This window comes from Eumetopias jubatus, unplaced genomic scaffold, assembly GCF_037043125.1.
Source record: "Eumetopias jubatus isolate StellerSeaLion01/CBP00866 unplaced genomic scaffold, mEumJub1_p1.0 scaffold_14, whole genome shotgun sequence".
NCBI classification, from domain to species: Eukaryota; Metazoa; Chordata; class Mammalia; order Carnivora; family Otariidae; genus Eumetopias; species Eumetopias jubatus.
The window spans coordinates 7,940,296-7,964,762 of record NW_028274820.1 but is presented as its reverse complement, the minus strand read 5'-3'; positions in this window follow the sequence as shown (position 1 = coordinate 7,964,762).

Genomic DNA, 24,467 nt, shown 5'->3' with positions numbered 1-24,467 from the left:
ACAGATTTTTGTGGGAACATAAGCTTTTGTTTCTCTAGGATAATTACTCAGCAGTACAATTGCTGGGTTATTCAGCTGTTACATGTTTAGTTTTATGAGAAAAGGCCAAAATGTTTTCCAGAGTTCCTCTGCCACTTTAAATTCCCACCAGTAATATGTGAGAGATCCAGTTTTTCTGCATCACCATCAGCATTTGATGTTGCCACTATTTTTCACTTTAGACATCCTGATAAGTTTATAGGAATATCTGTTTGTGATTTTAATTTGTATTTCCTTACTGGTAAATTGCGTTGAACATCTTTTCATGTGCTTATTTGTTATCTGTATATCTTCTTCAATGAAATGTCTGATATGCCTTTTGCCCTTTTGGTAACTTTATTTTGTTATTATAATTTTTCACTCGAGTTTTGAGAGTTCTTCATATATTCTAGGTACGAGTAATTTGTCAATAGGTGATTTTCACATGTTTTCTCCCAGTCTACAGTTTGCCTTTTCATCTTCTCAAAAATATATAGGCAGAACAAAAATTTTAAATTTTGAGGAAGTCCAATTTATCAACTGTTTTTGTTTGTTTGTTTATGCTTTTGGTGTCAGGTTTATGAACAGTTTGCCTAGCTCTAGATGATAAAGATTTTTGTTCCAAATGTTTTAGAAACTAAGGTTTTCACTTAAATACATGATGTATCTTGAGTTAATGTTTATTTATTTATTTAAACTATTTTTTAAAAAAAGTTGCTTTAACTATTGGTCCCTTGTTTTATATAAAATATAAAATATATAAAAAATAGAAAAATATATAAAAGCTCATATAAAATATAAGCTTTAGAAAAAATATCTATATGTACAAACTCTTTTTCTAACATTTTAATAGAATTTCTTTAAATCTAGATACCATATTAAGGGAATTAACATCTTCAGTATGTTGCATTACAATACATGAAATGATACATCTTTTAAATTTTTTTAGAACATATTTGACTTATTTCATCATTTCTAATAGCTATCACCGTACAACTTATGGAGATTTTGTTAGATTTACTCCAATATGTTTTATTTATTGAGTGCTTTTAAGTGGTACCACATTTTTAATTTCTTTGTCAGTGTGCTCAAAGATATTGTATCAAATCGTGGTAGACTTTTGTATCCTTTGAACTTTTGAACCCATTTATGAGTTTCATGAGTTGGGTTTTTTTGTTTGTTTGTTTGTTTTGTAGCTTCCCTAGGCTTTCTGTGTAAACAGTCATGCCATATGAAAATATGGATAATCTTATGTATTCCTTTTTAAGCAATGTAATTTTTATTTCCTTCTCTTTCTTCATTGCACTGGCTAGAATGTTACCATTACATCGAACATGAGTGGAAGAGCAGCCATTCTTGCTTCCTTTCTAGTCTCAAGGAGAATGCATTTAATTTTTCACAATTAGGTATAAAGTTAGCTTTAAGCTTTTGTAGACATTCTTATTAAGTTCAGGAAGTTCCCTTTATCCATATTTTTTCAGAGGATTTTGTTTTTGTTTTGTTGTGATTGTTTATAAATGGAGACTGAATTTTGTAAAATGTAATTTTGCCTCAATCAATATGATCTTTTGATTTTTCTCCTATAGCCTATTAATATGGCACAGTATTTTAATTTTCAAATGTGAGCCAGTTTTGTATCTTTGGAATAAACCTGTTTGCCGTTTTGAGTATAGAAAAGTTTTATATATTGCTAAAATCTATTCACTAATATTTTATTAAGAATGTTTTCACTTATGGGTGCCTGGGTGGTTCAGTCAGTTAAGTGTCTGCCTTCGGCTCAGATCATGATCTCAGGGTCCTGGGATCAAGTTGTGAGCCAAGCTACCTGCTCAGCAGGGAGTCTGCTTCTCCTTCTCCCTCTGCCCTCTCACCCTCGCTCATGTACTCTCACAGGCACGATCTCTCAAATGAATAAATAAAATCTTAAAAAAATGTTTTCACCTATATTTATGAGTGATATTGGTCTATAATATTTACTTATTTATCTATTTATTTATTTATGGAATGGCTTTGCTTATTTTGGTATCCACCTAATACTAGTGTCATAAAATTAATTGCATCTGTTCCCTCTTCTATTTTCTAGAACACATTGTATAGAATTTATGTGACTCTTTTAAGTGTCTAGGAAATGTTCCAATTATTACTAACATATCTTAGAGATTTCTTTTTTTGTTTTAATTATAAATTCAAATTCCTTAATATTTTAAGTTTATCAATATCATCTTTTTCATATTGGGTCAGTTGTGGTAGTTTGTACTTTTTGAAGAATTAATCAAAGTTGTAAAAGTCATGTCTGTTAAGTTGTTTACAGTATTCCTTTATTACTGTTTTTATAATTGCATAGCTAGTAGTAATATCTCCTCTTTGGTTGCAAATTTTGTAATTCTGTAATTTGTGTCTTCTCTATTTTTTCTTTGTCAGTCGGTCTAAACATTCATCCATTTTATTCTTTTTAAAGAATTAGCTCTCCGTTTAACTGAATTTTCTCTATTGTTTTTCTGTATTCAAATGTATTGAGTCCTCCTGTTAACTTTATTATTTCCAACCATCTCCTTGCTTTAGGTTTATTTTGTTTCTCTTTTTCTGGGATCTTTAGGAAAGATCTTAAATTATTGATTAGCTACTTTTCTTCTGTTATAACACATGCATTTAGTGCTAGGAAATCTCCTCTCAAACTGCCTTCGTTGTGCCTTACAAATGTGTATATGTTGTAATTTTATGTTCATCCAGTAAAATGAATATTTTCATGTCCCTTGAGACTTTCTCTGTGACCTTTGGAATATTTGGAAGTTTGTTGTTTAGTTTCCAAGTGTTTGGAGGTTTTCCTTTTTTCTATTACTGGTTTCTAAACTGAATTTGCTGTGATGGGAGAATATGCTCTCCATTATTTCAATTCTTTTAAGTTTGTGAATGTTTGTTTTATGACCCAGGATATGGTCTCTTTGTAAATGTTCTAGGAGTCCAATGACATGAATAATAAGGTTGTTTTTGTTTTTTAATAGCCCCACAGATCTATTTCTTTTCTGTTGTTGAAATTGGTTAATTTAAATTGGTGTGTCACTGATTCTTTCTTCCGTGCTCTCTGTTCTTGCGTCCATCCATCAAATTTTTAATTTCAGGTATCTTTTCACTCATATTTCTATTTTGTTCTTTATATATTTTTTTCCTTTGCTAAGACTTTATATGTATTTGATGAACCTTTCTACTTTTTTTCATTTAAGTGTGTTCATAATTCTTATTGCAGATTTTATGATGGTTGCTTTAAATGTTTGAGATAATTCTAATATTTCTGTCATTTTTGTATTGGTATTTAGTAATTGTCACTTTTTCATTCCATTTAAGGTCACCCTACTCTTGGTCTAGTGAGTAATTTTCTATTGAGACTCACACATCTTAGTGTTATGTTATGAAACTAGAGATCTTATTTATTTATTTATTTTTAAGATTTTATTTATTTACTTAGAGAGAGAGAGAGAGACAGCATGAGAAGGGAGAGGGTCAGAGGGAGAAGCAGCCTCCCCACTGAGCCAGGAGCCCGACGTGGGACTCGATCCCAGGACTCCAGGATCATGACCTGAGCCCAAGGCGGTCACTTAGCCAACTGAGCCATGCAAATGCCCTATAGATCTTATTTAGTCTTTTGTTTTAACTGGCTTTCCCTGACGCCCTTCTAGCAGGGGATGGGAAGGTGGAGATAGAGCAGCAGCTGGATACCAAAAGGTAGAGGAAGAAGTTTGGGTTTCCCAGTCAGTCTTCTTTGATATCTAATGGGAGGAGGCTTTTCAGTTACACAGTGAGGGGTGGGGTGCATTCATCCTGCTTCCTACATGCCTTTTCTGGTACCACTGGGGAGTGAGGTGGCCTCTTTGCTGTTAGGAGGTGGTGAAAGTCCTGATTCTCCACTTCAGTCTCCTTTGACAACACCCTATCTGGAAACGGGTGGGCACATCATCCATGTCCAGTGGGGGTGAAACTCCTAGCTATTTGGTTTCTTGCTACAGCCTAATGAGTGTGGAATTCCAAGTTTGCAACTTGGCTTTGTTTGTTGACATGGGTGGAGTTGAGGTTCCAGCTTTTCTGTGGTTGGTTGGAGTAGCGATTATTTTCTAAATTTTCTGTCTTGCTATGATGCTTGCCACCTGATGCTTTGGAAAGAGAGCAGACCCTGGGGTTGGGTCTTAGTTTTTTTGTTTTGTTTTTGTTGGGTTTTTTTTTTGTCTGTTTCCACTTGCCTTTTCTAAGTAGCTGACTTTTTTCATTCCAAATCTGGGAATATGAGGCAACAAACAACAAAGAAACAAAAACCTAGGTGCTTACCACCACATTGTTCCTTGGGTCTTGAGGTCCTGTACCAATCTCTTCTACTCATCATCTTTCAGTCTTCTTAAGTTCATATAATATATAGTGTTATAGCTAGCAGGAGGACTAGAGAAAGTATATTGACTTCATATCCCCTGAGGCATAGGTCTCCAGTGCATATTACTTTTCAGGTCAATGGTTTCAAAAAATGAATTTGATATTCTTATTATGGTAAAATGTATATAACATACAATTTATAATTTTAACCATTCTAAGTGTATCATTCATTGGCAATAAGTATATTTACACCATTGTGTAATCATCGTCACTATTTCCAGAACACTTTATCATCCCAATTATAAACTCTGTACCCTCTGAATAACAACTTCCAGTTCTTGGCAACCTCTTACAATTTCTGTCTCTATGAATTTGACTACCCTAGTTAACTCACATAAGTGGAATCTTGCAGTATTTGTATTTTTGTATCTCAATTATTTAACTTAGCATAATGCTTTCAAGGTTTAGCCACGTTGTAGCATCTGTCAGTACTTCATTTATTTTAATGACTTAAGAACATTCCACGTATGTATATGTAATATTTCATCTATCCATTCATCCACTGATGGATACTTGGGTTGTTTTCAACTTTTGAGTATCATAATGATGCTATGAACATTGATGTGCAAGTAGCTGCTTGAGTCTCTGTTTCCAATTCTTTTGGGTGAGTGAGTGAGATTGCTGATCTCATAATATATGATAATGTTATATTTAAGTTTTTGAGAAAAAGCCAAAGTGTTTTCCACAGTAGTTGCACCATTTTGTATTCCCATAGGAGTGCACAAGGGTTTCAATTTCTCCACATCTTAGCCAGTACTTATGTATGCGTTTTTAATTTTTATATAATAATTACTCTAACTGATGTGAAGAATATCTCATTGTGCTTTTAGTTATCATTGATTAGTAATGATTAGTGATGCTGAGCATCTTTTCATGTGTTTGTTGGTCAATTATATATTTTTGGAGAAAATTTGTTATGGGTTGAATTGTAACCTCCAAGAAAGATATGTTGAAGTCCTGACACCCAATACATCAGAATGTGACCTTATTTGGAAATAGGGTCTTTGCAGAAGTAATCAAATTAAAGGGAGTTCATTAGGGTCGGCCCCAACCCAATATGACTTACATCTTTAATAGAGGGGGAATTTAGACACAGAGACAGACACACACTGAGAGAAGATTATGTGAAGACGCAGAAGGAGAAGACAGCCCTGTGACTGGAATAATGTAACTACAAGCCAAGGAATGCTGAAGATTGCCAGCAAACAGCAGAAGCTAGAAATGACAAGGAAAGATTTTCCCCTAGAGCCTTCAGAGAGAGCATGGCCCTGATGACATGTTGATTTGGGACTTGTAATGTCTAGAACTTCTAGGAAATTTCTGTTGTTTTAAGCCACTTAGTTATTTTGGTATGTTGCTATAGCATCCTTAGGAAACTAATACAGATTTTGGTACAAAGAGTGATGCTAGAGGAATACAATCTTGAGGATGAGTTTTCTAAATTGCTTCTGTGGTTTCTGGAGTTGATTCTCTGATCTGATTAGATGTAAAGGGAGTGATAACTCTATTTCCAGTAGTAAAGAAAACATGAATATGTGGCAGTAGAAGTATGCAAATTATCACCATTAAATACTCCTAATTACATAATTGACAAGGTTCTGAACAACCACACATTTGATACTTTAGCCCATTTTTGTTAAACTCATGAGTATAATGAAGGAAAGGATGAGCACAGGGATACAAATCTAGCTCAAGTGCTACATAAGCGACCTGAAAGCTTCTATGTTTGCCCTGAAAGAAACCTCTATATCCTTTAGCCATAAAACTGAGATTTTTAAAAATCTCCAGAGTCTCATCCTGTAAGTGGCAGAATTAAAATGGAAACAAAATTCCCAAACTCTTAGGATGTCCACTGTTGAAATGAGGGCATTGATTGGGAAGGAATGGGATCCTCATAATTGGAATGTGCACGTATAGGGAGATCCTGTTGTAGCTGGGGCATTGATCCTCTAAATTCTGTTGTTTTCTTGTCAGTAGAAGCAACCATTACATTCCTAAGGAGGTTATCCCTTCTTCACTTGCAGAGACTATAATACCCTCCCCTGGGGCAGTTGCTTTGCAAGACACTGCTGATTCTTTTCTGGGTACACCCCCAACATTCTGCTCCTGGAACTGTAATTAGACTCAGATCCCAACAAGCCCCAAAACATGTTATATACTATGACCTATGAGGAGGTGCACTACACTCTAAAAGTCCTGCATGTTTTGTTTTGTTTTGTTTTGTTTTCAATTCATACAAGAAGAAACCTAGGGAGTAGGTATGGGAGTGAATATTAAGGGTATGGGAAAATGACAGAAAGAATATAAAGCTGGATCAGACCAATTTATTTATATAAGTCCATGAAGCAGAGATTCTGGATTTAATGTTATAGCTTGAAGGGTTAGGAAGGGCTCTCTATCATTCTGCTGATTTATATAATGTATCAAGTATATTCAAATATAATCAAAAGGTAGCCAAAACTAAATGACATTGAAATGATAGGAAGAAGAGATGCAAAGGCTTGGGGAGACTATAATGTTAGAAAATATTTATTATATGGGACCTGGTCACCCCCCTGAGAGGGTCCAGATTTTGGACTATGACTGATCCAGACTATTTTCACCATGACTGTGAGGAATAAATTTGGAAAGGGAAGTACAGTATCCTTGAAGAGCTTTGGGGTTGCTCTTTGCTGTGGGTCAGAAATTACAGCAGAACTGTTGCTGGATATTTAAATGCAATAGGGATAATTGGCTGCAGAGATGGCAGGGGCCAAGAAGCAATACTTATCACCAAAGACAAGGTGGGTGTGGTGACTGTAATAAGCAATAGAGTCAAAGCAGTAATCAGAATACTATGGTTTTCACAGACCTAGGGTGTTGGCTTATCAATCACAGTGTCTTTAGAAGTAAAATAAATGGACACTCTACTGAATTCTTACTTGACCTGCATGAATTGAAGAGTTTTGGATCACATGAACTAAAGTTTAACTTGAATTTTCAAAACAGAGAGATTTGTCCCTCAATAAATTCCCACACATGAACCAATTTGCAGACCCACCATCTCTGGAACGAAGGAAAGACTGGGTCCCTTTGATGAGCTCTACTACACTGTCAACATTTCATATTCTTAATCTTTCTCAGAGTCTTCCACAAAGGGACCTACAGAGTGATTGTACATTAGGGATAAGAGAATAACTAGATCCTTTGAGGCTTACTGGCACTAATTCTAAACTGATACTAATTCTGGGAGACCCAAAACATCACTGTGGCCCACAGTTAGAGCAGGGGCTTCCTGAGGTCAGGTGATCAATGGGGTTTTAGCTCAAGTTTATCTCACGGTGGGTCCCCGAAATCATCATCCCACGGTTATTTCCTTACTTCCAGATTCTATAATGGGAATAGACATGCCAGAAACTGGCAAAATCTTCACATCCGTTCACGGACCTGTGGGATTAAGCTTGTTATGATAAGAAAGGACAAGAGGAAGTCATTAGAACAGTCTCTACCTAGGAAAAAAGTAAACCAAAAGCAATACTGCATTCCTTGAGTACCTATACTTTGGGTATCATAACCCAGAAATCATTGCCAAACCCAATACCAGGAAGTTTTTCTTCCATGTTTTCCTCTGTGAGTTTTATGGTTTGAGTAATTAAGTTTATGTCTTTGATACATTTTGAGTATATACTACCTTTGGTTTCAATGGTTTGAAAAATTAATTTGAAATTTCTGAATGAAAGAAGCCTGTAAAATTTTCTTTAGTTGATTATTTAAAATCTTGCTAAGCATATGATTATGTTTTACAATGAACATGTCAAGAAGCATGAATAATTTTAATTCTAAAAAAATACTTATAAATTAATTGAAAATAAAAGTTAATTCACAAAGAGATAATATAAATGTCCAACAAATACATGAGCTAATTGGATTAAATAGATGACATTTTCAATTTTCTTATTATTAAGAGAATAAATTTTGTCCTGGTTTTCCTCTGAAATATACCTGTGTCTTTACATAAAGCCAAGCTAGCTATCTGGGGGCATATACATATTCATTAACTACCAATTCTTAAAAAATGTAAGCAAGTCCACAAAGTAAACTCCAAAGATCATATTAAAACAAACAAACAAACAAATAAAATATTGGATGCAGCATGAGCCTTTAACTTGGAAGCCCAGAGAAGAAGTTTGTACACAGAATAAGTACTTAGTATTTACTTAATGAATGAAAAAGCATTTTATAAGAGGAGAGTCTGATTAAAATGTGTCCAGTTTCTAATCTGGGGAAGTCAGAAAAATGGAGATACAAAGGTTTTTGTTTTATTTTTCCTTACAGAAAAATGTTCCAGCATCACTTGGTATACCCCAGCAAAAGTAAAGTGGTCTTACTTTCTCTTCCTCCTCTAATACCCTGTGTCCCACAGCAACAATATCAGGGAGACAATGAAAGGGGAAAAAATGGGGGGAAAAAAAGCCAAACCAATTCAGAAAACACTGAGTGCCAAACTTGTGCAATAGCAGGCCGATTGATTGATGGTGGCAATAAAACAGCAGAATGGGCACCTGAGCCAGCTTATGGCATCCCTGTGTGCACTTACGGAGTCTAAATATAACTCTCCCTCCCATGGAGCAGCAAGAGTACGAGTCATGGGCAGCTCATTGTTTCTGGTGAGCACTTTCATCAGACAAAGGAATCAAACTGCAGGGCTGTGGAAAATCTTCTCTGTTTAATGTTGAGTTATCAGTTGTGAGAATTTTTCAGAATATGTGAAGGAAATTAAAGCTTCCTTAGAATGTAATTGATTGATTCTTAGTGTATAAATGGAAGTTTGACTAAGTACATAAAGAGACTTTGAGAACAGGGCCCAGATAAACCGTGACATTGTCCCAGTTTAGAATGCATGAGGAAAGAATAACATGATTCAGAAAAATGCCAGCTAACCAATGACATCTTGAAAACAGTCAAGCTAAGGATTTCTTAATCATTAAGGATAAGGTATGAATATCAACCGCACTATATATTGGACATGATTGACTATAGGAAACTGGATATAATTAATAACCCTTTTCGGTGACTTCATAATAACCAGCATGAAGCTCTACAAATTCCTTAGGTAATTCAGAAATCACTGCATTCACTACACTTCTCAGCTTAATCCTCTCTCCATCCCTGCCTTTCCTGTTTCTCTCACCTAGGATTCCCTGGATTACCACATTTCCTAGAAGAAAAATACATCTTATGTTTCAGAACAAAATTTCTCATGGCGGTGTTCTTTAACATCTTTGAAGAAAGTAGTTGTAACATTCTAACCTCTGATTTCTTAGATTTGTCTGATTCAAATGACAAAAAATTTCCATCTGCTTTACCCCTAACCTTCGCGACATCACAAGGAATTTCCGTACCCCTGAAAACTAACTCTGGAATATCCAGCTCTTAATAGCATCTTCACTCCTCTGGTCTGCTTTCTTACTCCCAAATTGTCCATTTTGTAAATACCCGTTTCCTTTTGTTCACGAGGTACAGTACCCCAGCTGTGACTTTCCTTTCAAGGCTGTGAAGCATTGAGTCAAGTCAACGGCCTAATGATCCAGCTGCTTTTTTGCTAACATTCAAAATTTTCACAATCCCAAGTTGGATCATGTGACCACCTGCCCTTTGCATTTATGTACCAGGGACTTTGAGGACTGAGAAAGAAAACCACATGATTAAGAGATAAGCACGTTCAGATTTGTGGCATTTGGTGTCCTGCCTTGGGTCTTAATCCTGACCAGGAAGCTTGTCATACAAGTTTCTAGAAACTCCTTTCCTACCCTGTATCCTCCAAATCCAAATCCATTCCCATACCGTGCCAGTCAACAAATCATTGAAAACAGAAAATAATAAGGAAAACTCACAGTACATTCTAGTCAAATTAATTATAAACCAATGGAACTGATCTGAGCGTAGAACTATGAGAATACACAAACTGAGTTTAATACAAAGTCCAAAGTTTAGAACTAACTACATAGAAAGTAAAGTGCAAAACAGGTAGCAATTAAAAGCAGTGGGGGAGGTAGATGTATCTTTCAGCTCATGCTATGAGAACAACTGACCTGGTAAATGTTTCTATGTTGCACTCAGATCTACAACCAAATAAACTCCTCCCCTTGACTTCAGATCATTGGAAATACTAAACTACTTGTGGTTCTCAGAAAAGTAATGTTTATGCTCTGTCTCCAGACCATTGAATATTATAATTCCTTGGCCTCAAATGCCCATTTATGATAAACTCTGTCTTAGTCTTCACTTTTATTTTTTAGATCTTATTTATTTATTTGAGAGAGAGAGAATGACAGAGAGCACATGAGAGGGGTGAGGGTCAGAGGGAGAAGCTGGCGGGAACTCGATCCTGGGACTCTGGGATCATGACCTGAGCCAAAGGCAGTCGCTTAACCAACTGAGCCACCCAGGTGCCCTTATTCTTCACTTTTAAAGCTGCTTACAACTCCCCCAGATTGAATAATTGTCCTGGTGGGGCTCTTTAGCATCTAACTGCATATTTTTCTGTTATTTCATTGTTTATAAACATGCTCTGTCCACATCTGAAATTCCCTCGGTCACAAAGAATGTATTAAGTCATGTTTATCTCTAATACCTGCCCCAGTGCATGATAGGGGCTAAGCAATGTACTAATTTTGAATTGGGGATCTTTGATTCTATAAACATTTATTGAGTGTCTATTATTAATGTAGAAGATGCTATGAGTTATGAGAGACAGGGTGATGATAAATAAGACCAAGGACCTGCCCTGGAGTGGTTCCATAGCCCAGTGGTTGAGGTAATTTGGCCTGCAGGAAAAAAATTTATTTTAAAAGAAAGAAAAAAAAAAAAGATCTGGATGCACTTAGCCTGAAAAACAGCACCATTAGGGATGATTTAATAACAGAGTGTGATCATATTAAGGTTAGAAAAGGAGATGCATTAAACGGTTCTCTATCTTTCTGAAGACCTAAAAAGACTATTAAGTACCATATGAAGAATGTGTTTCTATAAATGTTTCTCATAAAAAATAGGTTAACTCAGGGTTCACAATTATTATTTCTGGTGCTATTTCAAAATAAGAATGAATTGACTTGTATATAATTTTTTTCTGACCAGGGATTATGTGGAAATACTCTTTTCCTTTGCACATTATTTTATGCATATATTATAATTTTAATTTTATTAATGCTTGACAATAAGTTGAAAAAGATATTTATTTGGCTTAATATTGATATTTAATGATATCAACTTGAAAGTGAATGATAGCATATTGTAAGGTTCTCTTGTATGAAATATTTATGGAATTATAAAATAGATCTTATACATTTATGAGTATTCAAATGTTCCTGTTCAGTTATTATACTAAAGATAACTGGAGAATGTCATTTCTATTCCAGGGGATTATATGCATACAATCTTTGATACAAAGTCACACTTCAACAAACTAGATGAATTCAGACCTTTAGAAGTTGTGACATTTGCATATGAATTTAAACTCTCCCCTGAGCTATAAGAATAAATTAATAATCCAATTTAAATATTTGACAGGTATGTCTCATAAGAAATATAGTATTGAAAGACCTATTATAGTAGGAATACAGTAGGAAAGCCATTCTTCCTAATAACATTGAATTTACTATCACAAAAATAAGGTATATGGAGTCCATGCATTTTTTTTATTAAAGATCTAAAATACACATCTTAAAGAAACTGCCCTAAGGCAGAAGTAATGCTCTCATTGACAATTAAGGTTAATTCCTAATTTTGTGGTAAAGAAGGAAAATGATTCTGGTTTAAAGAGAAAATTTGGAAAAAAATCAAATTAAAAGAAAAAAAAAGAACACTAGCAACAATTACTCTGTAAGTAAACCTTTTTTAAATGTACATGCCTTAGCATAATTTTAATTTGGTAGGGACTTTTCTGGATCAGTAAGTTGAAGCTGAATGTTCAATTTTTACTTACAATCTAGAATAGAAAGGCACCAAACTTCCAAAGCTATCTGACTTTCCTGAATTTAGGGTTTTCTGAAAATAATCTGGTTACATACAAGAAATACTATGTTGTTTTATTGGTTATATTAAAATATATGTCAAGTAACACATTGACAAAGGAAAAATTGAGAGAAGTACTTAACCCATGTATCAGTATGATAGCATATCAATAAAATTGCTCATGGTGAAATTTAATTCATTCAGTTAATGAACCATTAGACCACCTTCATATGTATGATTATTCTGAAATATAATTGGAATCATGTTAACTTATTGAGATTTGACTCCATTTAATTGACAAATTGTTGTTCTATTTTGCACAATTATATCCTAACAACTCACTGAGAAGAAAGAGGAGAAAAGGAAGAATTTACATAAAATACTGAAATATTCTTTAAAGTCACCAACATTTTTATATTTATAATTCCCTGACATGTTTTCAACAGCCTGGGATTATAGATGTCTTCCTTTAAATTGACCTCTGCTTGTTTATTCAGCTTTGTGAGCTGGGTTTTTCATATCTGTTATTTTGTGTTTTCTGGGAGGAAACTTGGCTATGTGATGATAGAGCTGATTATTTGTTTGTCGATGATGCTTGTCCCTTGTTTTCTCTGTACGTAGGCAAACTGGCTGTGAGATAATAAAATTAACTAAAGGATAGTTTATTGGCATAGATTTATCCTAAGCAAAAGGAAATCACTATGGGAAATTATTTCCCAAATGCCTGCTCTCCAACACTTGAGTTAATAAGTTCCTTTACAAATACAAAATGAAAGAAGAGAATTCCTTTTCTTCTTTTTATGAATTGTTTTACCAAAGTTTTCACACTGACCACACCCCAGACCACTTAGTGAATATACCAGTGGATGCTGCAGGCTGTGATTAATTGAACTGGAATGTCAGAACAAGTATGAAAACAATGATGTGTTAAGGCTGATTAGGTCACACGAGCAACAGTTATGTTTTCAGGAAGATTATGATTTGGTTTTAAACATGGCCATTATTGAGAAATAAATCAAAGAAGCATAATTAAATAAATCATATTAGAAAAGAAAGAAATTCATATATATTCAAGCTATTTTACCCCCAGTTATGTTATGTTTTTACATTTTCTGTGCTTTTGAGGTTATATATGTCTATTAAAACTGTGTGGTGGAAATAATGGGCCACAGGGTGGTATTGCAGATCGTGTTGATAGCTTGATATTGGCCCTGGTAGGAAGAGTTGCATCATGGAAATCAGGGTTTGAAATATTGTTCTGTTGACTCTCTAGTCTTAAAACAATGATGGAGAAATGTAATTATGTAGATTAGGCCTACAAGTATGATAGGTTTAAAAAAAAAAGGAAAATGTGATATGTTTATAGTCCTTACACCGTACATAGAACATAAACATTGAGGAAATTATTCGTTTCAATACTAGGAAACTAATCTTCAGTTCGGGAAGTTTGGTAAAGAAGTCATTCCTATCAGTGATGAATAAGTGAAGTCTCAACATATGTGTCTTAATTGCTTCACTGTCATCTTTTCTCATTAGTGTAAAAAAAAGCATCAGCCAACAATATTCATTCATAAGTATGCTCATGTGTCAATTTCAACTAGAATTTGGCTACACATATAAAAGCTTGGCAAAAAAATCAATGAAAGCATTCTGTGAGGATGAAATGGATAAATGGAATTATAAAAAATATTTTATCATTATAGAAGAATGGGCCAAGAGAGTGAAATTTAGTTTAATCAACTTACTTCCAAAGGTTTCCTATAACAAAGCTTTATTGAGTAGGGAAATGGCATGTGCCCTCTACCCGTGCGCATACACTAACGTGAGATCAGAGAATTAGGCCTGACAGTGGAGCAGAAACCTCCATTTGTCTCCTACAGAGTTCCTTGTGAAGAAGGTCTATCTCATTTTCTACATCCACTCAGGAGACTGTAGCTTCAGGTAACACAAAAATCGCAAGAAAAGAGGAAGCAGAATGTACTATTTTAAATGATGGTGTGTAGGGTATGATAAAAAACACAAAAACATACGAATCTTCAAGGCACAATTGTTGGCAAAAACAGTAACACAGTCTTTTCAATACTATTACAAACAAACATAACTCGATATTCAGTGCACAAATCAGAGTGAAATGTATAAAATGATATTCAGTCAAAGATATATAAAAGGGGGACACCTGGGTGGCTCAGTCAGTTATGCGTCTGCCTTCGGCTCAGGTCATGATCCCAACATCATGGCTCCTTGCTCAGTGGGGAGCCTGCTTCTCCCTCCACTTGTGGTCTCTTTCTCTGACAAATAAATAAATCAATCTTAAAAAAAAAAGACATATAATAGGAATTCTTATAAATTGACTTTCACAGTTAAAAATTAAAACAATTAATTAAAGGCTTGAAAATCTATAATTAAATTTTAAAAAGTGAGGAAAACAAAAGTGAAATTTTAAAAAAGGAAATGAAAATCTCGTGGTAATGCATGTCCATCTTAAATCGTTTAGTGATTGTTTTAAAGTAAATAAATAAAATGGGAAAGTCAGAACATTGGAGGAGGGAAAATATATAAAATATGGAAATAATTCTAATTAGTTGGGGTTTACAAAACTTTTGTACATCACTATATTTTTAGATTTTGACTTTCTGTAGTAAGTTCCTTTTTTTTTCTAGTCTCCACCCCTCTTTTCTGTTTCTTTTTTATTATTATTATTTTATTATGTTATGTTAGTCACCATACAATACATCATTAGTTTTTGATGTGGTGATCCACGATCCATTGTTTTCATATAACAGCCAGTGCTCCATGCAGTATGTGCCCTCCTTAATACCCATCACCGGGCTAACCAATGCCCCCTCCCCCCTCCCCTCTAAAACCCTGTTTGTTTCTCAGAGTCCATCGTCTCTCATGGTTCATCTCTCCCTCCGATTCCCCCCCTCATTTTTTCCTTCCTTCTCCTAGTGTCCTCCATTCTATTCCTTATGTTCCACAAGTAAGTGAAACCATATGATAATTGACTTTCTCTGCTTGATTTATTTCACTAAGCATAATCTCCAATCCCATCCATGTTGATGTAAAAGTTGGGTATTCATCCTTTCTGATGGCTGAGTAATATTCCATTGTATATACGGACCACATCTTCTTTATCCATTCATCTGTTGAAGGGCATCTCAGCTCTTTCCACACTTTAGCTATTGTGGACATTACTGCTATGAATATTGGGGTGCTACCCTATGACCCAGCAATTGCACTCCTGGGTATTTACCCCAAAGACAGACGTAGTTTTTCTTTTTCAACATTTCCTTGGCGATTCAGGGTCTTTTCTGATTCCATACAAATTTTAGGATTGTTTGATCCAGCACTTTGAAAAATGTCATTGGAACTTTGGGATGGCATTGAAGGTATAGATTGCCCTGGGTAGCATAGACATTTTAACAATGTTCATTCTTCCGATCCATGAGCATGGAATATTTTTCCATCTTTTTGTGTCTTCTTCAATTTCTTTCATAAGTGTTCCATAGTTCCTAGAGTATAGATCCTTTCCTCTTTGGTTAGATTTATTCCGAGGTATCTTATGGGTTTGGTGCTCTTGTAAATGGAATCGTTTCTCTAACTTCTCTTTCTACAGTTGCTTTGTTAGTGTATAAGAAAGCAATTGATTTCTGTGCATTGATTTTGTATCCTGCCACATTACTGAATTGCTGTATGAGTTCTAGTAATTTGGGGGTGGAAACTTTTGGATTTTCCACATAAAGTATCATGTCGCCTGTGAAAAGAGAGAGTTTGACTTCTTTGACAATTTGAATACCTTTTATTTCTTTTTGTTGTCTGATTGCTCTTGCTAAGACTTCTAATACTATGTTGAATAATGGTGGTGAGAGTGGGCATCCTTGACGTGTTCCTGATCTTAAGGGAAAGGCTCTCAGTTTTCCCCATTGAGGATGGTATTTGCTGTGGGTTTTTCATAGATGGATTTCATGAACTCAAGGAATGTTCCCTCTATCCCTATACTCTGAAGAGTTTTAATCAGGAAAGGATGTTGTATTTTGTCAAATGCTTTTTCTGCATCAGTTGAGAGGACTATATGGTTCTTCTCCCTCCTCTTATTAATGGGTTCTATCACACTGATTGATTTGTGAATGTTGAACCACCCTTGCATCCCGGGGATAAATCCCACTTGGTCATGGTGGATGATCCTTTTAATGTATTGTTGGACCCTATTAGCTAGGATTTTGTAGAGGATTTTGGAATCCATATTCATCAGGGATATCGGTCTGAAATTCTCCTTTTTGATGGGGTCTTTGCCTGGTTTGGGGATTAAGGTAATGCTGACCTCCTAGAATGAGTTTGGAAGTTTTCCTTCTGTTTCTATTTTTTGAAACAGCTTCAGTAGAACAGGTATTATTTCTTCTTTGAATGTTTGGTAGAATTCCCCAGGGAATTCATCAGGCCATGGACTCTTGTTTTTTGGGAGGTATTTGATCACTGCTTCAATCTCGTTACTGGTTATTGGCCTATTCAGGTTATCATTTTCTTTCTGTTTCAGTCTTGGCAGCTTATAGGTTTCCAGGAAGGCCTCCATTTCATCCAGATTGCTCAGTTTATTGGCATATAGTTGTTGATAATAATTTCTAATAATTGTTTCTCTTTCCTTGGTGTTAAGTCATGATCTCTCCCCTTTCATTCATAATTTTATTAATTTGGGCCCTTTCTCTTTTCTTTTGGATAAGTCTGGCCAGTGATCTATCAATCTCATTAATTCTTTCAAAGAACCAAATTCTAGTTTCATTGATCTGATCTACTGTGTTTTTGGTTTCTAATTCATTGATCTCTGCTTTAATTTTAATTATTTCTCTTCTAATGCATGGCTTAGGCATCGTTTGTTGGTTTTCTCTAGTTCTTTAAGGTGTAGAGTTAGTTGGTGAATTCAGGATTTTTCTATTTTTTTGAGTGAGGCTTGGATGGCTATGTATTTCCCCCTTAGGACCGCCTTTGCAGTATCCCATAGGTTTTGGACCGATGTGTTTTCATTCTCATTGATTTCCATGAATTATTTAAGTTCTTCTTTGATTTCCTGGTTAACCCAAACATTCTTGAGCAGAGTGGTCTTTAGCTTCCAAGTGTTTGAATTTTTGCCAAATTTTTTCTTGTGATTGAGTTCCAGTTTTAAAGCATTGTGGTCTGGGCTCCTGGGTGGCTCGGTTGGTTAAGCGACTACCTTTGGCTCAGGTCATGATCCTGGAGTCCCGGGATCGAGTCCCGCATCGGGCTCCCTGCTCAGCAAGGAGCCTGCTTCTCCCTCTAACCCTCCCCCCTCTCATGTACTCTCTCTCTCTCTCTCTCTCTCATTCTCACTCTCTCAAAATAAATAAATAAATCTTTAAAAAAAAATAAAGCATTGTGGTCTGAGACCATGCAGGGAATAATCTCAATCTTTTGGTATCATTTGAGACCTGATTTGTGACCCAGTATGTGGTCTATTCTAGAGAAAGTTCCATGTGTGCTTGAGAAGAATGAGTATTCTGTTGTTTTGGGTGGAATGTTCTGTAAATATCTATGAGGTCCATCTGATCCTGTGTATTATTCAAAGCTCTTGTTCCCTTGTCGATTTTCTGCTTAGATGATCTGTCCATTGCTGAAAGTGGAGTATTGAGGTCTCCTACCATTAACATATCGTTATCAATATGACTCTTTATTTTGGTTAACAGTTGGCTTATGTAGGTGGCTCTCCATGTTGGGGGCATAGATATTTACAATTCTTAGATCTTCTTGTTGAATAGACCCTTTAAGAATGATATAGTGTCCTTCTGTGTCTCTAATCACAGACTTTAGTTTAAAATCTAATTTGTCTGTTATAAGAATCGCTACCCCAGCTTTCTTTTGAGGTCCGCTGGCATGGAAGATGGCTCTCCATCCCTTCACTTTCAGTCTGGATGTATCTTAGGTTTCAAAATGAGTCTCTTGTAGGCAGCATATGGATGGGTCCTGTCTTTTTATCCAATCTGCAACCCTGTGCTGTTTTATGGGAGCATTTAGGCCATTCACGTTAAGAGTGATTATTGAAAGACATGAATTAATTGTCATCATGTTGCATGTGAAGACATTGTTTTTATAGATTGTACCTGTAAATTTCTGTTGTATATCACTCTTGGGGTCTTTCTCCTTTTATAGAACCCCCCTTAATATTCCTTGCAGGGCCAGCTTAGTGGTCACATATTCTTTCAGTTTCTGCCAGTTGTGGAAGCTCTGCATCTCTCCATCCATTCTAAATGAAAGCCTTACCGGATAGAGTATTCTTGGCTGCATGTTCTTCTCATTTAGTACCCTGAATATGTCTTGCCAGGTCTTTCTGGCTTGCCAGGTCTCTGGATAGGTCTGACGTTATTCTGATGTTCCTCCCTCTGTACGTAAGGAATCTCTTCCCCCTAACTGCCCTTAAGATGGTTTCCTTGGTTCTAAGATTTGCAAGTTTTACTATTACATGCCAGGGTGTTGGCCTGTTTTCCTTGATCTTGGGAGGGGTCCTCTCTGCCTCTAGGACGTGAATGTTTGTTTCATTCCCCAGATGAGGGAAGTTCTCAGCTACAATTTGCTCAAATACATCTTCGAGTCCTCTCTCTCTCCACTCCCTCTGGCATTCCAATTATTCTGACATTGGAACGCTTCGTGGTGTCACTTATTTCTCTGATTCTATTTTCATGGAATTTGAGTTGTTTTTCCCTGGCCTCCTCTTTTCCTTTTTTATCTGTTATATTGTCTTCCAGGTCGCTTATTCGTTCTTCTGCCTCAGTTACCCTAGCTGTTAGATTATCTAGATTGGTTTGGATCTCACTGATAGCATTTTTAAGTTCTGCCAATTCAGCTTTCATTTCTGCCCTTAGAGACTCTATGTTGCCATTAATTGATTTCTCCATTCTAGCCATTGTCTTCACAATTGCTAGCCTGAATTCCATCTCTGACATCTTGGTTATATCTGCATCCATTTGTAAATCTGTGGTATAAGTCATAATCTCTGAGTCTTCTATTTTGGGGTCTCCTCCTCCTAGTCATTCTGTTGATGGGTGTTTGAGGAAATGTATAGAGTCCAAATTATTGACCAGAACCCAAGCAAGATGCACCTGTTTTCTAGGCACCTTAGGGTTGGTGGCCTCTTGTTTTCCCAGCCTGTCTTCTGGGGGAGGGGCCTGCAGCGCTGTGACTTAGGCAACCCTGTTTGGGGGGAGTTGCCCTGCCCCCCTGTGGCGGGGGATGGGCTCCGTGGGAATCAGTTTTTGGGGCTTTTGTTCTCTGGCAGCTTTCCCTGGCGGCTTTCTGAGTCTCTTCCGTGAGTCAGAGCAGACGAGACCGTTTCTAACCCTCTGCCTCAGAGCAGAGAGACAGCAGTCTGTTCTTCAGTGAGCTCTTCAGGCCACACCATCTCTGTTTCTGTCCATGCTGCTATAAACTGCAGCAGCCTGGGTTGTGCACCCCTCCGCAGTGCCCCCAGTCCTGCCTCCAGGTCGGAGCACATCTCTGCCCTTTGTGCTTCTAAGATCTCCAGCCACCCCCAGTTCACACGTGTGACCCCGTTGCTCTGGTTTTCCACCCAGGGGCTGCCCTAAAGTCCTTTCCCCGTGGCTACCAGTCTGTGAGTCTATGCCCTGTCCCCAGTGTGTGAGGCTGTCGCTCACCGGTGGTGTAGGATCCCCATGGCCAGGCTCCCTCCTGCTGCTGTTTATCCTCTGATATCTGCTCAAGGAATCACGGCTCCCTGCTTTGTACCTCGAAACCAATGCCTGTGATATTCTGTTTGTAGAGATCCAGATCTTCTTACATCTCAGGCTGATTTCGTGGGTGCTCAGAGTGGTCTGGTAGATATCCAGCTCAATTCCGGGGACCAGTTGAAATAGGATCCCCTACTCCACTGCCATCTTTCCTAGTCCCCTACTGTAGTAAGTTTGTAAAAAATTAATAATGCCTTAATAATGATTGCAAGACTTTGGAAAAATTAAATGGATAAAAATAAAATGATAAGACTATCTCAGAAAAGTACAGGCCAGATGGTGACATGAGCTATTTTACATGAGTAATAAATTTTAGTTGATTTTATAGGGTTTTATAGACACAGATATTTTTCTCAATTTATTTTATAAGACTTGCACAGTCCTGATGGTCACAGATTTAAAAAAAAATCACATGATGTAACACACAGCATAATGAGCTCTATATATTGAAATTAATAATGAACTATGATAAAATGTAGTAAAAGACTGCAAGAGTAACCATACAGTATTAATCTATTAATACATTTAAAACAGGGAGATAATTTGGGAAACTTCTTTATTGATTATGTTTAGAAAGTCATTGAAATTTTAAAAACTTTCATTAGAAAACATCAATATAAAAATAATATAACTTTACTTCTTTAGTATGGTATAGTGTCAATAGCAAACATCATAAAAAATGCTGAAACACTGCAGCCTTCACCATTAAAAGCTTTAAGACCCGGTGATTCATTTTCAGCACTACAGAATACTTTTTCTTGGATTTTAGCCATTGCAATAGAGTATGAAAAAAATAATTAAATGTACTCATTAAAACTGAGTAAGCACCATTATCATTATTTGCCAGAGAAAAGATTCTGTAACTGAAAATTCAAACAAATCTACTTAAAACATTGGAAGTATAAAAAAAAATTAGTTGGAAAATGACAAGAGTAAAAATTATAGTCTGCAGTATATGTGGAAAACGAGATTAAAAATTAAGAATCTCATCATAGTAGTATAAAAATATTTCAAAAAATAAGGGGAGGAACTGTTTATTATGCAAGACCGATGTGAAAATATCACAAAATACCATTTGGAGACACAGATAAATATTGAATAGAAGGAGAGGTTGTCTTATTCTTTTATGGGAAGAATGCAGAAGAATTAATATTGAGAATGGGTAAATTCTTCCCAAATTAATCTTTAAATAGAGTACATTTTCAGTCAAACCTCTACTGCTATTTTTAAGTATGATTAAGTAATTTAAAAATTCACCTTGTAACATAGACACTATATTAATATAACTATGAAAGAACAGAAGAAAGGCTCTTGTTCTAAGAAGTACGGAAATAGTGTCTAAGTTTGCTCTAACCTGAGTTTCCCATTTTTTTCCTAGTTTTTAAGAGACATACTGTCTGACTGCTGAATAGACTAGCTCTTCTCTCTGTGTCTAAAGAGATTTGCAAAGAACAACTATGTGTCTGTTTCACCATGGCTGAGCCTTTGGTCCAGGCTTTTGGCTTCACTGGATTCTCTCAGATGATCATCACTTACACTTCAGTTGCCTTAAGTTTTATGTATATAGTCAAACCTTCAACAACACAGGGGGTGGGGCCCTGACCCCCACCCAGTAGAAAGTCCACTTATAATTTTGAGTCCCCCAAAACTTAACTACTTCAGCCTATTGTTAACATAAACAGTTAACCTATTTTGTATGTTACATGTATTGCATATTGTATTCTTACAATAAAGTAAGCCAGAGAAAAGAAAATGTTATTAAGAAAATCATAAGGGGACACCTGGGTGGCTCAGTCGGTTAAGCATCTGTCTTCGGCTCAGGTCATGATGTCAGGGTCCTGGGATGGAGCCCCGCATTGGGCACCTTGCCCAGGGGGAGCCTGCTTCTCCCTCTCCCTCTGCTGCTTCTCCTCCTTGTGCTCTCGCTCTTGCTCTCTCTCTCAAATAAATAACAAATAAAATCTTAAAGAAAAACAAATCATAAGAAAGAGAAAATACAGTATTGCATTTATTAAAAAAAAAAAATCCGTGTTTAAGTGGACCTAGCATTTCAAACTCCTGTTGTTCAAGTGTCAACCATATATTCTTTTATTATCCCAGGTAGAATTAATAAAAGACGGGCATCAACCTGATATTGTACAATAAACCTAACAGGAGAATTGAGGCATTGTAAGGGATTCACAATGTAGACAAGTAAACTTTAAATAGCATATTCTCCACCACTACCACCAGCAGAATAACATCCATTTTCCAGCAACTGGAATTCTATGGGCACTCTTCTTTCTTTAGCCCCAGGCTGCTCTCTTGTTTTTGGAACCTGTATTTCACTTCGATTAGAGTCTCTTATCAACTCCTCTCTCCTTTATCATGTTTGGGCATAAATCCTGGTCTACTGGTTCACTGGAAGTAACCTTACACTCCAAAAGAAACTCTACATTTCTCTACAGAAATGATCATCCCTCTCTCTTTATTTAAAAGTAATTAGATCACTTATATCTCTTACTTCTTCAAACTGCTTCTCCAGTCTTGGCTCAAACCTTTTCATATTCAAAAGTTCAGAAAAAGCATTTTCCTGAAAGAAAGTGCAACATTTCCATAATCCCTAATACTATTGTCATCCCTTAAAATGCACCAAATGCTACTGCGTGATGCATTAAAAAATGAACATTTATATAATTTTACATGACTGAGAACTTCCTAAGTCTGACTCCAAGAATAAAATTTATTAATTAAAATATTGATTTGACAATTTAAATTATTACTCCTCTAATAGGAAGAAGCAAAATGGAAAGACACAAAGAAAAAGTGAGAAAGAATCAAGAGAAGGAAAGAAGAAAGGGAAGAAAGGAGGGAGAGAAGGACGGAAGAAAATGAAAGAAACATTCACGGGGAAAAAAAAAGAAGAAATAAGAATTATGACCAAAAAATCTTTTCTAAATGGGAACTCAGAAAAAACACTTGCAACATGTATAAAGACTAAGGGCAAATATTCTGAACATATAAAGTGCTTTTAGAATTTAATAGAAATGTCATAATTCACAATGACATGCAAAAAGAATTCACAAAAGAAGAAATGTACATGGCCAATAAATATATAAAAAATGATTTGAGAAATACATAAGACACAAATGCACTTTTATTCCTTTTATCAAACTGACAATGATGAAAAAATGATAAATCCCAATATAGGTCTATGTCCAGAAATATGGACATCAAACATCCTAGAAAAAAACAAATGTAAATATGATATTTTTCATGGGGAGCCGTTCAGCAGAAGACTTAAAAATATGTGTTACCGTTGACACAAATATCCTGTGGAAATAATTTATGCTTTCATTTTATCACAAAGTGTTTTTTCACAACTATTTAGAAGAGCCAAATACAGCATGACCTAAATAAATTAATAGATCAGTAACTAAATATCCAAGATAGTATTCTACATTGTGAATAATTGAAGTATTAGTTGATATTAATTTTTAAATTGATTTTAGTAGAAAGCAGATTATAAAATATTGTTATCCTATCTATATGTAGTTATTTTTTTATTTTTAATTATAGGTGTTCCACAATGAAAATTGCCTTGGAAATTGAAACATAATTACATTATTTTAATTCAAAAACTATTTATACATATATAAGTGTGCAATATATATATTCATCTCATTCTGGCTTGTAATTACTACTTTGGTTTGAGGAATGCCGGGCTATATATGAGACTTTACATAAAGTTTATGTATGCATTTTTTAAGGTATGCTTTGGATTCAGGCAGCACTATGTGCAGACCAAGGATGATGGCCATAGATGATTACATATTCATATTTGACTAAGGAATCCTTACTTCCCATAAGACCCCTCAAGTTTTATTATACAAGTCTAGAGGATCAACTATTGTGCTGTGTTAATAAGTCTCAATGTATTAGCTGTCATATTACTGATGATGCCCAGAGTATACTTAAATTTAGGAGAGTATAAATACCATCGTTTCCTATAAGCAGACTCTGAGACAAGGATCTAAGTGGCAGTAATTTGTTTGGATGGTTAAGAAATTGTGAAGCGATGAATACCCACCATTTACATTGATATGGATGGAACTAGAGGGGATTATGTTAAGTGAAGTAAATCAAGCAGAGAAAGACAATTATATGGTTTCACTCATATGTGGGACATAAGCAATAGCATGGAGGACTACAAGGGAGGGGAGGGAAATCTGAAGGGGGAGAAATCAGAGAGGGAGACAAACCATGAGAGGCTGTGGACCCCAGGAAACAAACTGAGGATTTCAGAGGGGA